This window comes from Apium graveolens, chromosome 9 (genome assembly GCF_009905375.1).
Source record: "Apium graveolens cultivar Ventura chromosome 9, ASM990537v1, whole genome shotgun sequence".
Lineage (NCBI taxonomy): Eukaryota > Viridiplantae > Streptophyta > Magnoliopsida > Apiales > Apiaceae > Apium > Apium graveolens.
Window position 1 is genome coordinate 261,540,724 of NC_133655.1, and position 17,217 is coordinate 261,557,940.

Consider the following 17,217-nt stretch of genomic DNA (forward strand, 5'->3'; position numbering starts at 1 on the left):
TGTTTATGCTGAAATAAGTCCAATTGAAAATTTTGATTATTTTTTATTCTGCTTAATGGCTGTATGTGATCTAGTTACATTTGAAGAAGCTTCTGAAGAAAGCAAATGGAACAAAGTCATGGATGAAGAAATTGGCGCAATCAAGAAGAATGATACATGGGAGCTCACAGATCTTCCAGAAGGACATAAAGCAATTGGTGTCAAGTAGGTCTATAGAACCAAGATGAATCAAGATAGAGAAGTGGAAAAGCACAAGGCAAGGTTGGTGGCTAAAGGCTATAGGCAAAGATATGCCATTGGCTATGATGAGGTATTCGCTCCAGTTACAAGAATTGATATCATAAGAATTCTTCAGTAATCGCAGCTCAGAATCAGTGTAAGATTTATCAGATGGATGTCAAGTCAGCATTTCTAAATGGTTATCTCGAAGAAGAAGTCTACATTGAGCAGTCTCTCGGATATGTTCAGAAAGGCAAGGAAGAAAAAGTCTATCGACTGAAGAAAGCATTATATGGTTTGAAGCAAGATCCGTAAGCATGGAACACAAGGGTTGATGAATACTTTTAGAAAAATGGTTTTGTGAAGAGTCCATACGAGCATGCTCTCTACACGAAAACAAATTCAGGGGGAGATACTTTTAGAAAAATGGAAATAACCCTGGTATGTTCGATGATTTTAAGAAAATTATGAGTGACGAATTTGAGATGACAGATATTGGTCAAATGTCAGACTTTTTTGGAGTCGAGGTGAAGCAAAGCAGAAACGGGATTTTTATGTCACCGAAAAATATGCGGAGCAGATTTTGAAGAAATTCAGAATGGAGGAATGCAAGGCGGTGAGCACACCAGCAGAAGCAAGCATAAAGCTCCGAGTTGATTTAACGAGAAAGTCGGTAAATCCGACATTGTTCAAAAGTTTGGTGGGAAGTCTGAGGTACCTAACTTTTACTCGTCCAGACATCATGTATGCGGTTGGATTGGTTATGTCACACCCCAAACAAGAACACACACACACTAGATTTAATATGAACCATAATTATTACAAACTTATAAGTCCAAAGGATAATAATAATCTAATACAACCCAACCAAAATAATAACAATCTCAAGATCTTTACAAGTTTAGAGTTTGGAACAGCCCCTCTAACTAATACCATGATTACATACTAGCGGATTCCACCTAATCTATATATATTCTACCTGCGCCCTCAAATGGTCTTCACCCTGCCTACCGGTTGACTTATGAGCGGTCTGCTTGGTACGAACCATGGTTGCTAGCTGTAGAACAGGGTTAAACATAAGAAAATGAGCTAAAACGTTCAACAAGTACTAATCATTCTACTATGCAAGGCATTGTCTCAAAATCACGAGTTCATAAATCAAGAGGTTTTGGATACTTGTAAGAATGACAATAAGTAACATGAAGTTATAATATGAAGACATGGTAAAATTATAGTAATCGAAACATGGTATATGGTATCATGGCATCGGGCAATATGTGATAATATAAAGACATGGTAGAATCATGACAATCGAAACATGGCATATGGTATCATGGCATCAGGAAATCATGTTATAAATATCAAATCATCAAAATTATTTTAGGACGCTACAGATTACAGCCGGTGATCAGCCGTGAAGTAATCCCGAACCGCGGTGGGTTCTCAAATATAATGGGATCCCTGGGCTATATGTGAGCCTATCAATAACGTGAAAAGAACTTGCGTCTGGGTCCAATCCACTAAGATAAGAAAACATTTATTTTACTTATAATGATTTATAACATGGATGCCGGGAAAGATTGGGTATCATCTTAATTGAATTAGATTCATGGGAAGAACATTCGAAGGTAAAGTACAAATCAGGTTAAGAGTGATTAACGAAAGTATTTGAAATAATCATTGACATGGGGGTTATTATAAATAAGCATTCACGAAAAGTGTATGTATGTGCAACAATTATAAGAATAAAGAGGTAAGTAACTTGCCTTTCAAAGTTCTAAGTTTATTCGATCTTGATAGCACGAGTCTTCCCCTTCGCTTCGGAACCTACACATTATATTAACCTCATTACTATTCACCCTTTATCGCTTTATAAGCCTATAAGCTTCTAGACTAACCTTACACTTATCATAACTACTATTATACGAAAACTTATGATTATAATAATACACATAACTTAATCGCATACAATTCAATTAATCCATTTAGTCACATAGTCACGTAATGGCATGGCATATGATACTTAGCTATTATCACTTAAATCTCTAAGCACGTAAGCAAATAACACATAAGGACTCTTACTAATGCTTCACTCTATCTACTATGACCCTAACTTAATCCTAAAGATGATATGCAACACTCATACCCTTTACTTCTAAGTCCCAATCACAATATACACCACTAAAGTTTCCTAATGCCACTCGAAGGGTGTTCCTCGGGTGCTTTGGAGGAAATGGGGTGTTTCCACCTTGGGCCTTCACTCCAAATCACTTCCTAGAGGGTGTTAAGACTCTAAATTAACTCTCATACTTGGTTTCAGGCCAATGCCTCACCTAGGCCTCTCTAGGCTTCTGCCCAAATTTGACTCTGCCCAACCCCTACTTGAATTCAAACTGCTCTATTTTTACTTACATAAAACTCACTTTTCTCATTCAATTTTTAATTCTAAAGATTTTTTAAGCTTCCTAGGGATGCATTATACTTATTTAAGCCAAGTCTCCATGAATTCCTAGCCTAAGACATGGTTATAATCGACCAAAATTCAAGTTTACTCAGCCCTGCCCTATTCTGAGTTGCTCTCGGTTATGGGGGTGTGCACCTACCTAAATACAATTTTCTTGTTGAACCAATGCTACTGGACTCAAGTATAACTCAATTCCTAACTCCAATGAACTTGGTCCTAGCAAGGCCTTACCAAAACTCACCTAAAACAGCCTATACTTAGGGTGGAAAAATCTGCTACTTAGTGCATAGTGTTCCTCCTTCTACCTTAACTCCCATATCAACACCAAAATCCACAATCAAACCAACAAACCTAACTTATATCATGCACAACCCTAATGAATATCAATTTATGGGAAATAGGAGCAAAAATCTAGCCACATAAATCGTTTACCAAGGCAAACACAAAGAGCATAACGAGGCAGATTTTTATATATACAATTTTTAAGCAAAATTTCGAACCAAAAATACATGGTATCCACTTGATGGCTACTAGATTTGATTATAACTTAACAAGGCACATAGAATATTAGTATTTTAGAGCAAAAATCGTGGCATGCATTCCACAAAAACTCAAATTCAAGTCATATAGCACATTTGTTCGAAATATCACTTATACTACGACATGCAAGTATTAACTTAAACTTTTAATATAAAATCATGGCATGCAAGGATAGAAACTTTGTAATATATATTTTAAAAGATCACAGGTTCTTTAAAAGTTACATGCAAAGGACGATCATATCCTTGATCTCTATTTGAGTGGAATTTGCATGCAAGGGTACACTTGTAATTCAATAACTAATAAAAGTATAATTTAAAAGAATGATTTTTTAGTAATTAAAATACAAATCCATAAATCACCAAATTAATACCATAAATACTATGAGATTTTAGAAATTTAATAAAATTGTTTTCAAAAATTTCGGACAAGAATTTATATTAAAATAATTTTTTTCCAATTTTATTATACTAGCAAATAAATCATGAAAAATATAATTAACACATTATAAATCACACAAATAATTGCAAGCAAATTGATTATATTCCACAATACTAAAATAAAACTTATCGCCTAATCGCAACTATTCAAATATCACTAAATTGCGAGAAATCTCAATTATTTACTAATCGCGTAGCGAAAATCTTACTCGCGTACGAAATTTACATGCTTTAAATATTCAAGCAACACTCGCAATGCCATACGACAAAATTATATACAATATATAACGAATTCGCATAATCGGCCTTATAACACAGAATATTTAGAAATGTATATCGCACTTATAAAAATAGCTCCACGGGTTGGTACATGGAGAAGTCGAAGCACGATCACTTTATGGCAGCTAAAAGAATTTTGAGATTTATTAAAGGTACACTTGATCATGGATTATTTTATTTTCATTCTCAAAATTCAAAATTAGTTAGCTACTCAGACAATGATTATGGCGGTGATCTGGATGACGGGAAAAGCATATCGGGATATGCTTTTCATATTGGTTCAACAATATTCTCATGGTCATCAAAGAAGCAGCCAACAGTGGCACTTTCAACATGTGAAGCAGAAAATATTGCAGCAGCAGCGTGTGCATGTCAGGCTATGTGGCTAGACTACATATTGGGAGAGTTAAATCTTGCAGAGGAAGGTCCGGTTAAAATTTATGTGGATAATAAATCCGCTATTTCTCTCACGAAAAATCCAGTCACACAGTCGCAACAAGCACATCAATATTTAGTATCATTTTTTTGCGAACAAGTGAATGAGAAAATTGTGGAGTTGGTGCACTGCAGGACTGAAGAAAATTTAGCAGATATTTTCACAAAGCCGTTGAAGCCGGGTGTGTTTTACAAAATGAAAAACAAGCCTGGAATGCAAAATCGAGTTTGAGGGGGAGTGTTAGGAATCAAACTCTCCATTAAGATATTAAATGAATAAAACAAAGTAGTTGAAAATTGTAAGAGAAATGGAAGTTGTGCATGGGAGAAAGAAAAGGTTGGTGGCAAATGTGAAAGAACGAAATAGACAGCTCCTAAATATAAGGTGGGCTGAAGGAAACCAAAGTGCAGCTACACAAGTCTTCCTTGAAATAAGGTAGACTAATAAATATAGTATATTATGTAAGAAGTGATGTAAGTTGATGTATTTGAAGCCTATAAAAGGCATGTTGTGCATGTAAAAGAAAAATACATCCAAGTGAATCAGGAGAGAAAGAAAAGAGGTGAAGCTCTTGTGAGACAAAAGAAAAAAAACTGCACCACAGCATGTGTGTATTAACACTTATATATATATAAGTTGTATTTTTATTATTAAGAAATAAAAGTAATCCCCTAATATTATGTGTATTAATATTGTTGAAAGATTTTGTTGTAAAACCCATCTATGTTTCCAATATTATCAACATTTTTTTATTTTTAATGAAAAAAATATTATTTTTATCTTTTTTATTAGCTAAAATTTTTATAATATTTCTGTGTAAATATTAATTGTTTTTAATAAATAAACCGCAACAATGACACCAGATTTTTGTAATTTTGCCATGTGCATTGCGGTAAAAAAACGCACTGCGAAACGAGGTGTTATTGGAGACGCTCGAAGGGAGGTTCTGGCAAATATACGAGGAGAAGAAATTAGGGTTTAGAAGAATTGACGGGGGCAAGGGTTTTACGGACAATGAGCAAGCGGGCCCTAAGAAACAGAAAGTGATAAGAAAGGAAGGGATGTCGAGGGAAGAACGATTAAACTTATATATTGCTACTTGTATGGATCCGTCCTCAATTCGTCCGTCCTTATTTGGTCCGGACAAAGATGTAGATCTGAGTGTTCCTCACATGCTGACGTTTCGGGAGTTTGCAAGTATGTGTCTTGACGACATTGAACACGGGGTCAGTACCTACCTTATGTTGTCCTTATTTATTTTGAATTTTGCTTTTTAGATGTCCTTATAATGTTGTCTTGAATATATGATTTGTTTACTTTGATGTTGTCCTTACCTTATGTTGTCTTAATGTTGTCCCCATCTATCAAACTGTAGAACTTTGATGTTGAAGAGGACTATTCCAACATTGTTGATTGTGGTGCTGTGCTTCGTCTTTACGACCCCGAAGCAAATATCAAGAGAGGTGCAGAGATAGACGAAATTGTTGAATGCTCGGTTATGGTAATTGGGGAGTATAACAAGTCAAATGTAATTGGCTTTTTTTTAATCATTACCTCCTTTTTTTTACCCCCTTTTTATAAATAATCATGTTATTACTTATTTAACAGGGAACACACTTTGACTTTGTGTCTGTGCTCAAGGCCAATGTGGAGCCTCTTTCTCCTTATCGCTACTACATCACGTTTGAAGCCCATGACCAAACTCGTGACCTTACTCAGTTCTTCCAAGCTATGGTCACTGTGGGCATCCCTACTACCGATGCTTCCAAGAGAGAGGTTGAGTTGGTTCAGATCAGAAAACCTCCTCAACTGTTTTGTGGAATTGAAGCCCCTGCTGCATGGTAATTCATAAGGTTGCTCTACCCTTTTATATATGTCTTTATAAATTTTCTTTACCTGTATATGCCCTCTAGTGTGTTGAAGTCTTCTCATGTTAGCAAACTGTCAACATTTTAGTTAGTGCAAAAGATTATATATTACCACCACTTAATATAGTTTTCCATAGTATCATGCATCTTCTACTGCCACTAACTTTATTGCGACCTATTGCTTGACTTTTTCTTGAATTGTATGCAGGATATGACTTTTGTTTGTAATGCGGTGCGTGGGTGATTGCAAGTTAACTAGTGTGCGCGTGAATTGGGTTTAGGAAATATCTACTGTCTATCTATGTACTAATTTAGAGCTAAATGGCAAGGTCCTCTTTCGTTAATGCTGTTAAGTTCTCAGACTTTGATTTATTCTCGTATGTATTATATATTGCCTATCTATCTATCTATTATCTGTGCCATGTATTGGACGCATAAATTTGTACTACTGCCTCCTTTATGTATTCTCCCCCCGATATGCATAGTTTATGCATATCACCATTTACAATATGTTTATCCCATTTACAATATGTTTTCCCTTCCTTTGGTTTGGAAGTGCATTTGCATTTCACCATTTACCCTTCAAAAGGGTTACAATTTATTTAGTAATCTTTAAGATGGGATCTAGCAATAAGCTAGATATGGGAAATGGTATACGTTTGGTGCTAAAATATTATTTTTTAGAAGTAGAACGGGTCGCAAAGGAAACACACCAGGATACCGAGCTTTGCTTTGAAGCTCTGTTTTGAGTTTGGTTGGTAGAAAATTATAGCTTACCAGGACACCTTCTATAAAGGTAACACTGATATCACGCAAACTAGTGTCCCCGTAATTTAATTTTGTAGCACATACTTTCATTCCCAAGAGACACGTGTTAATTGCGGAAAGATTCTTGTGAATACTCAAATTCTAGTGTTGATTCAGCACCCATTCTAGCATATGTTGGTGAAGTGACAAGAACAGAAACTAGCACTGTATACAATGATCATAGCCTTCTTTCACTACTGGTTTTATTGATGAGGGAATTCATAGATTATAAAGTTCATATGATTTGGTGGAAGCTGGCACTCTTAAACCTATCCTCTTTAACACAAAGGAAAGCAATCATTTAAAGATGTTCTTTTCTGGCACTGAGGAAGGTTACATTTAAAAGTGGTATAGATGTATATAATTCACAGAGACTCCTATAGTACTTATAAGTTATAATCATAGAGACTCCTGTCACATATGATATGTTAGATATATTTGATAATGTCATGTCTAATATGATTTGTGTTTAGTTTTCAGATCTTATTTAAACATGACAAATTAGTACTTAACTGGATATCAACACTTATACTGAAGACAGAACTTAAGTTATCAGTACTTAAGGTTCAGGAGATATTTATCAGGAGATAATATCAGAACTTAAAGGAAACTTTCAGATAAGGAAGACAGCTGATTGAAAGGAAAGAAGATCAAGACAAACGCAAGAAGAGATATGCACGAAGAAGGAATTCTGTGAAGAATGGAATACTTGCAAGAAAAGATATCTGATTGATATATTTTAGGAAGCAGAATTATATTCCATATCAATTAGCGATTATCTTGTAACTGTGTAGTATATAAACACAGACATAGGGTTTACACTATAAGTGTTATCATTATCGAGAATATTATTCATTGTAACCCTAGCAGCTCTCGTGATATTTTGTTCATCACTGAGAGAGGACAGTTCTACATTGTAACAGAGTTTAATAAAGTTAGTTTTCTGTTACTTGTGTTCTTTGAATTCGATTTGATTGTGCTATACACTGTATTCAACCCCCTTTTACAGTGTGTGTGACCTAACAAGTGGTATCAGAGCCTATCTTTTAACACACAAACAGTTTAAGATCCAAAAACAATCAAGTCTGAAGCAGAAACTCCAACCAAGCCCACCAAAACTGAAAAACCCCCCAAAGACTCAAATTCATAGTCGATATGAGGCTATTAGAGTTCCCATACGGAAACCATCTGAATATCCCATATGGAAGGTGGGGATGACTATGTTTCTGGAAGCTACAGATGCAGAATATCTTGACAGAATCAATGAAGGACCTCACAAGCCAGCAAAACTCGATGTTGTAGTTGCAGGTGAAGCAGCAAAGTCTGTACCAAAGGAGAAGAGTGATTACACTGCTGAAGATATCGCATCAATTGCTAAGGATGCTAAGGTACGACACTTGCTGCATAGTGCCATTGATAATGTAATGTCAAACAGGGTAATTAACAAGGTGCCAGGGAACTGAATCAATTAAGAAGAACAGGAAGACAATACTCACTCAAGAGTATGAACACTTTGACACAAAGCCTAATGAGTCATTGACTGATCTATATGACAGATTTGTCAAACTCTTGAATGATTTCTCACTAGTTGATAAGGAGTATGATCTTAAAGATTCAAACCTTAAATTCCGGTTAGCTCTTCCTGAAAGTTGGGATTTGAAGGCAACAATTATAAGAGACAACTATAATCTTGAAGAAACAACTCTTGATGAAATTTATGGGATGCTCAAGACTCATGAATTTGAGATGGAACAAAGAAGCAAGAGGAAAGGAGGAAAGTCAAGGACAGTTGCTCTTAAGGCTGAGGAAGAATCCCCCAAAGCAGCTACCTCAAGGAAAGACAGGGGAAAAGCGCTCATCACAAAGTCTGATACTGAGTCATCAAGTTCTGATAGTGATGATGACTCAGAAACTGAAAGTTTGCCTGAGATGGATGCTGATGAAGAGATGATGAAGCTGTATGCTCTTATGGTGAAAGGAATCACAAGGATTGCATACAGAAAATTCAGGAAGGGAAAGAAATTTTCCAGGAAAAGTGCAAGTTCTGATAAGAAGAGTTTCAGAAAATCTGAAGGCAAAGGAGGGAAGTCTGACAGAGGAGACTACACAAATGTCAAATGCTAACTGTGGTGAGAAAGGCCACATATTTCTAGATTGCAAGAAAGTGAAGAGTGACAAAGGTAAGGCTCTTGTCACAAAGAAGAAAAGCTGGACAGACACTTCAGATTCTGAAAGTGAGGTGAACTATGCCTTGATGGCAAATGCTGAGAGCAGTTCTGAAGCTGCTGAGTTAAAGGTACCTCAAACTACTTGTGCCTTTCATACTGATGATATTAATGAGTTGAGAAGATATCTTAAAACCATGTTCATTAGTTATAGAGATCAAACTTTAACATGTGAAAGATTAACTTCTGAAAATCTTGCCTGTAAAAAGAGGAATGATTATTTAGAAAAAGTGTTAGTCATGTTCCATCAAACTCAGAAAGATAGAGATGATACTTTCTATGTTAGGGATGAAGTACTTAAATTGAATGAATCTCTAAAAACTGAGTTAGAAAAGGAAAGAGAGATTATCAGGACTTGGACTAACTCTGGCAGAACAACTCAGAATTTGTTAAGTAGTGGAAACTGGAAAGAGGGCTTAGGTTATGGAGATGATAAGAATGATAAAGGAAATGTAGAAATTAAGCCTATAGTTGTTAAACAAAAGCCAAAGTTAAAACTGTTAAGTTTGTAGCTGTAAAGTCTGATACTGAGAAATCAGAAGTTAAAGAGGAATTAACTTCTGACAAACTAAAACAGGAAAAGACAACTGAAGTTAATGTAGGCTTAATGATAAAGAAGCAGCTTAAGCATAAGCTGAAAGATGTTAAGAATGTAAACAAGGTAAAGTCACCTAAGAAAAATAGGAATGGAAAGGAAGGTGTGAATAAAAGCAATGATTATAAGCATGTTCCTAATGCTCCTAGAAAAACATGTCATAACTGTGGAAGTTCTAACCATCTGGCTTCTTTTTGCAGGAAGAATAAGAACATAAACTCCTTACCTTCAAAGTCAGGAGTTAAGAGTCAGTCTGTTAGATATAGGCCACAAAATCCTTGTTTTTATTGTGGTAGTTTATGGCATTCCATTTATACTTGTAAGGAATATCATAGTTTGTACTATGATTACTATCAAATAAAACCTTCTTTAAAGACAGTTAACATTGTTCCTTCTAGTATAAGTTCTGATACAAAGTCCGATAGTGTAAATGCTGATAAGAAAAATGTTAACATAAACTCTGATGCTAAATCCGCTGCAAATGTTAACAAACTTAATAAGGCCAAATGATCCAAGCAAGTCTGGGTCCTTAAAACTAATTATTAGTGGTCTTTGTGATTGCAGGGCAACAGGAAAAACATCTTAATTCTGGACAGTGGATGTTCAGCACACATGACTGGAAATAAAGCCCTCCTATCGGACTTTGTGGAGAAAGCTGGCCCAAGTGTTTCTTATGGAGATGGCAACATAACACTGGGATATGGCAATATCAATCTTGGGAATGTCATCATTAAAGAAGTAGCTCTGGTCTCAGGACTTAAACACAATATGCTGAGTGTTAGTCAAATATGTGACAGAGGTTATCATGTGGATTTCTTTGAAGAACACTGTGAAGTTGTAAGCAAATCTACAGACAAAGTTGTTCTGAAAGGATACAAACATGGTAACATTTATGAAGCCAAGCTTTCAACAAGTACTGATGGTTCTGTAATTTGTCTGTTAAGTAGAACATCAATTGAAGAAAGCTGGAATTGGCACAAGAAACTCTCTCATTTAAATTTCAATAATATAAATGAACTAGTCAAGAAAGATCTTGTGAGAGGACTGCCAAAATCAGTATTTGCTCTTGATGGCCTTTGTGATTCTTATCAGAAGGCTAAACAAAGAAAATCTTCATTCAAGAGCAAGACTGAATCATCAATTCTTGAGCCTTATCACCTACTACATGTAGATCTATTTGGTCCAGTGAATGTCATGTCTATTGCAAAGAAGAAATATGTTATGGTCATAGTGGATGAGCTCACCAGATACACATGGGTGTATTTCTTGCACACAAAAAGTGAAACTGCATCTATCTTGATTGATCATGTCAAGCAACTGGATAAATTGGTCAAAGATTCTGTGAAGTTTATAAGAAGTGATAATGGCACTGAGTTCAAGAATTTGATCATGGAAGAGTTCTGCAAAGACCATGGAATCAAGTAGGAATTTTCTGCTCCTGGAACTCCACAGCAAAATGGAGTTGTTGAAAGAAAGAATAGAACTCTTATTGAAGCTGCACGAACAATGCTTGATAAAGCAAAGCTATCAACCTATTTTTGGGCTAAAGCTGTGCAGACTGCTTGTTTTACTCAGAATGCAACACTCATTAACAAGCATGGAAAGACACCATATGAGATGGTGAAGAAAAAGAAGCCAAACCTGAAGTATTTTCATGTATTTGGATGCAAGTGTTTTGTTCTTAAGATTCACCCTGAACAGCTATCCAAATTTGATTTAAAAGCTGATGAAGGAATTTTTGTTAGATATCCACTTTCTACAAAAGCCTTCAGAGTCTACAATTTAAGAACAAGGGTTGTCATGGAATCTATCAATGTGTCCTTTGATGATAAGAAGATTACTGGACTTGAAGATTTCAATGATCATGATCAGCTGAGATTTGAAAATGAAGACTTAAATTCTGATACTGAAAATCCTGACAGTCTAAATCCTGATACTGCAAACTCTGATGGATTAAACTCTAATGTTATTGAAATTGTGGTGACTATGCCAAAGGAAGATGCACCTGTGCAGAGGGAGCATACTGAAGATACAACCACATCTCAAGAAGCATCAGAACATACAACTGGCTCTTCAAGTTCTGATTCATCAAGTTCTGATAAGCCAAGTTCTGATAATTCTGAAAACTTAAATTCTGAAGGATCCAACTCAGACAGCATAGTTTCAGGGGGAGCATCAGAAAATGTTGATGAAGATAGCATGGATCATGGGGGAGCATCCGGTTCTAGAGAAAACCTTCCATCTGCAAGGAAGTGGACTAAATCATATACACCTGACTTAATTATTGGAAATCCTGATGCAGGTGTCAGAACTAGAACAACTACTTTAAGTGAATGTCTCTATAATTCTTTTCTTTCTCAGACTGAACCAAAGAAAGTGGAAGAAGGTCTTCAAGATGCTGATTGGGTGCAAGCAATGCAGGAAGAGTTAAATGAATTTAAAAGAAACAAAGTCTGGACCCTAGTGCCAAGACCAAAGAACAAATTTGTTATTGGTACAAAGTGGGTGTTGAGAAACAAAACTGATAGTGATGGCATAATTACAAGGAATAAAGCAAGGCTGGTTGCAAAATGATACTCTCAACATGAGGGAATTGATTATGATGAAATATTTGCACCAGTTGCTAGATTGGAAGCCATAAGGATATTTTTGTCTTATGCTGCTCACAAGAAGTTTACTGTCTTTCAAATGGATGTGAAAAGTGCTTTTCTCAATGGAGAATTGGAAGAGGAAGTATATGTTGAACAACCTCCAGCCTTTGTAGATTCTAAATTTCCAAATCATGTCTACAGGCTTGATAAAGCACTTTATGGCCTTAAGCAAGCTCCAAGAGCATGGTATGAGACTTTAGCTCAGTTTCTTCTGGAAAGTGGATTTAACAGAGGAACTATTGACAAAACTCTGTTCTACCTCAACCATGGAAAGGACTTACTTTTGGTGCAGATATATGTTGATGATATCATTTTTGGTTCTACAAATGACAGACTTTGCAAGAAGTTTGCCAAACTGATGCAGTCAAGATATCAAATGAGTATGATGGGGGAACTTAGCTATTTTCTGGGCCTTCAACTCAAGCATAATGAAGAAGGCACTTTTATTTGTCAAACCAAGTACACCAGAAATTTGCTGAAGAAATTTGGAATGCAAGATTGTTCAAGTGCATCCACTCTTATGGCCACTGCAACAAAATTGGATAAGGATACTGGTATATCAGTAGATATTACTAATTATAGAGGTATGATTGGCTCACTACTCTATCTAACTGCTAGTAGACCTGATATCATGTATGTTACCTGTCTTTGTGCAAGATTTCAAGCAGATCCAAGAGAACCTCACTTAACAGCTGTGAAAAGAATTTTCAAGTATCTTAAGGGAACAGCTGATCTAGGATTGTGGTATCCCAGAGAATCAGACTTTAAACTAATAGGTTACTCAGATGCAGATTTTGCAGGATGCAAAATTGACAGGAAAAGCACAAGTGGAAGCTGCCAATTTCTTGGAGGCAGATTGATTTCTTAGTTTAGCAAGAAATAAAAGTCAATTTCCATATCAACTGTAGAAGCAGAGTACATTACTGCAGGAAGCTGTTGTGCATAGATTCTTTGGATGAAGAATCAGTTACTGGATTATGGGTTAACATACTTTAAAATCCCTATTTACTGTGATAATCAAAGTGCTATTGCTATGACAGGAAATCCAGTTCAACACTCTATGACAAAGCACATCAGTATTAGGTACCACTTCATAAGGGAACATGTGGATGAAGGTACAGTGGAATTGCACTTTGTTCCAACAGATCAACAACTAGCAGATATCTTCACAAAACCACTGTGTGAAGCTACTTTTACAAGATTGGTAAATGAATTTGGAATGGTTTCAGGTTCTTTCTCTAAATCTGCTTAGTTTTTGTTCTGATGCATCAGATTTTATGATCAGTATTTACATATATTACTATCTTTGTGTATTCTGTGCTTAATTGAAAATTGCTTAAGTACAGATTGTTGTCTGATGTGAATTTCTAAACTTTGATAGTGATATGAATGTTTATGTTATTATTCAATCTGATGAGGATAACTATGCTAGATCCCATGTTTGAAGTAATTATTTATGTAGAAATCTCTTAACACAAGCAAGTTCTGATACTGAGCTTAGTTGAAGTTTACTTTGTGTATCTCATTACTAAGTCACAAACTGGAATAGTTCTTCTTATCTGTTAAGTTCTGATGTTAGTAAATCTGGTGAATGTAATAAGTGCTGATAAGCCTCACTTATCAAAAGAAAAGGAAAAGAAAAAGAAATTAAAATCAGGTACTCCTTTGAGATCTAGAGTAAAAATGTGGAAGGGAAGACCCAAGTGCATTGCTGATAAGCCTCACTTATGTAGAGTAATATGCATCAGAAAAGCAAAATAAATACTCTGATAATAGCATAAATTCTGATAAGCAGTCGTGACTCACTTACACTGAGAAGCCACTGTAAAATAGAATTTCAAAAGATGCATAAAATGAGCACAAAATAGTAGAGGTGGATTCATGCATGAACTCATTCTACAGTAGACTTCAGAATCATGACAGATTTTGAGCAAAGTTCTTAGTTATGCCTTATTTCTAAGATATATTGAAGTAAATCAGACTTTAATCTTTATCTGATATTTAGCTTACTGCACAAACATACACTCTATATGAATGATGAAAATTATTGTGGCGATAAATGTTGTTTTAGATGAACGTTTAAGTATCAGTTGCATAAATTCTGAGGACAAGTAATGATGGAAGTTCTGATGATTAAGTTCTGAAGAAACGAAATCAGAATTTGTGTGAAGAATTACAGAAATGGGCATTCACTTTTCGAGTTAAGGAATCATGTTCTGATGATTGTTAAGTTCTGATACAAGTCTAAGTTCTGATATTACATTCTGATTCTTTACTTGACTTATTTGTGGTTAAAATTTGAAACAGTCTTATTTAAAATCAGAATATGTTTGGGTGAGATATTAACAGTCAACATAATTTGGGTTAGTGGTACTCGTCTATGCACAGTAATTTTTACTTGTTTCGTGTGCGCATTAAATCATGTTTTCAGCTTACAATGGCTGTTATTATTCTCATAAGTCTAGAGAGATGAGGTATAATTATTTCTACCTATAACCATTCAATTTTCCTTGCGTCTCTTGATATTCTATTGGTTATATAAATCAACTCCTCATTCCAGCCAACACATCTCTCATTTTCTCTCAAATTCATTTTTTTTACTCATCACAAACATGGTTCATTTCAACTTGGTTCTGAACTATGACACTTTCACTATCACTTTGAGGTGTACTGAATGGCAGCAGGAATGGCATATCACTGTCATTCCTGATGAAATCTGGGATTCAGTTCCCCAAGAGGTCCTCACAGTCCTGATGTCCAACCGTCTGCACCTCATCCATCAGTACCTACCACTTCTACTCAACCACCTCAAACTTCTTCACCTTAAACTTCAGAACCTACAGTGCATCCTTCATCTTCCAAACCTAAGAGGACTAAGAAAGTACCTCAGACACAACAGAAGAGAAGGAGATTCATTCTGCGAGATGAATCAGATGCTGAGGAACAGGTTCATGTCTCAGAACCTGTTGTTCTAGAAGCTGAGAAGGTCTCTTCTCAGGAGGATGTTGATATTGGGAGTTCTAGGCCCCTAAAAAGGCTTAGAAAGCGTAATTCTGATGATACAGCTCCTAAAGTCTCTTTAAAAGCTAAAAGATTCAAAGCATTGGCAAAAAGGCCTGAAGATTCTGGTAAAGGAATGGAAGCAGCAGCAAAGGAAGGGGATCAAGAATCTCTGATCTCACAAGACCCTGTTAAAGCTCACAATTCTCCTAGTGCTGATTCAGAACCTCATGCCACTCATCACTCTCCACTACATGAGCCAGACACTACTCACATTTCTACACCTCCAGTATCTCCATTAAATGCTGATAACCAGGGACCAAGTGATGAAATTGACATACATAACTTGGAAGTACCTCAGGTTTTGTATCTAGAAGCTCCACCAACTCAAGTCACTCCACCAACAACACCAATTCCTGATGACTTTAATCCAGAATTGCCTACAACACCTTCTCTGCATCTAGATACTGAAGATCAGATTTTAGGTGAGTATCAGAATATGGATGTTGATCAGAACTTAGTTGGAGATCAGCTCTTAGAGGATGATGTTGAAGCTTCCATAGCTTTTCATACTGTTCTTTTATTAGAAAATGCTAAAGTTATTGACTATGTAAGTTCTGATGCTGCAAATGTTGATGATACTGGTAATGCTGCTACAAATTTAGATGCTGATGCAGCTGGTCCTTCTGGACATGCACCTCTACAAGCTCCTTCAAAAGCTGAGATAGTCAAAAAGTTTGTTACAGGGGAATCACCAGTACCTTGGAGTGAAACTCCTAGAGGACAGGAGTGGACTAAGGAGTGGAACACAGTTACCTTTGTCCCTACTGAAAAGATTCTTGCTGATCACTTGGCAAAAGCTGATGAGATGCTAGTCAATGATGATTTCAAGACAAAGCTAAGAGTTACTGCACTTAGTACAAGGCACCTTCAAGGTCAACACTCTGTAACTCAGGCCAAGGTGGACAAGATTCAAGAAACCTTAAATCAGCAAGATACAGTTGTCAAGTTGGACAAGAAAAGGTTTTTCAAACCTTCATTTGACAAAATTACCAACATTGAGAAAACTCAAGAGAAGCAACAGTCTCAGATTGATGAAATTTTAAAAAATCAAGCTTCTCAACAAAATCAACTCAATGAGATCCAATCCTCAGTTGAATTGCTTCTCTCTCTTCTTTTACCTGCTGATGCCAAAAAGGGGGAGAAAGTAGTTAAGTCCAAATGCAAACCGACACTGAAGGGAAAGGATGGTAATGACCCGGGAAACTCTGGAATGGGTGGAGGTCATGGTCAAGGTGGAGGTGGAGGTCTTTCATCAAGTAAAGCTGGAACTACAAGTCATAGAACAAGTTCTGATACTGGGAGAAGAATAACTTCTGATGCTGGTAAAAGGATAAGTTCTGGTGAACTTTTGGAACTTGATGAAGAAATTTCAAGACAGTTATTTCTGAAAGAAAATCCAGGAATGGACTTTGAGAGTCTAATGGAAGAAGAAGCTAGACTCAAGTTAGAAAAATTCAACTCCAAATCTGAAGCTTCTGTTGTTAAAAAGAAACTTCCTACGGCTAAAGGCATTGTGATAAAAGAAAGGACAAATCCTATGGCAACTAAAGCCAAATCACAATTGCAGATAGATCCAAGGTCCAAGGGCAAAGAAAAAGTTGGTGAACCTGTAACGGTTTATGTGCCTCCT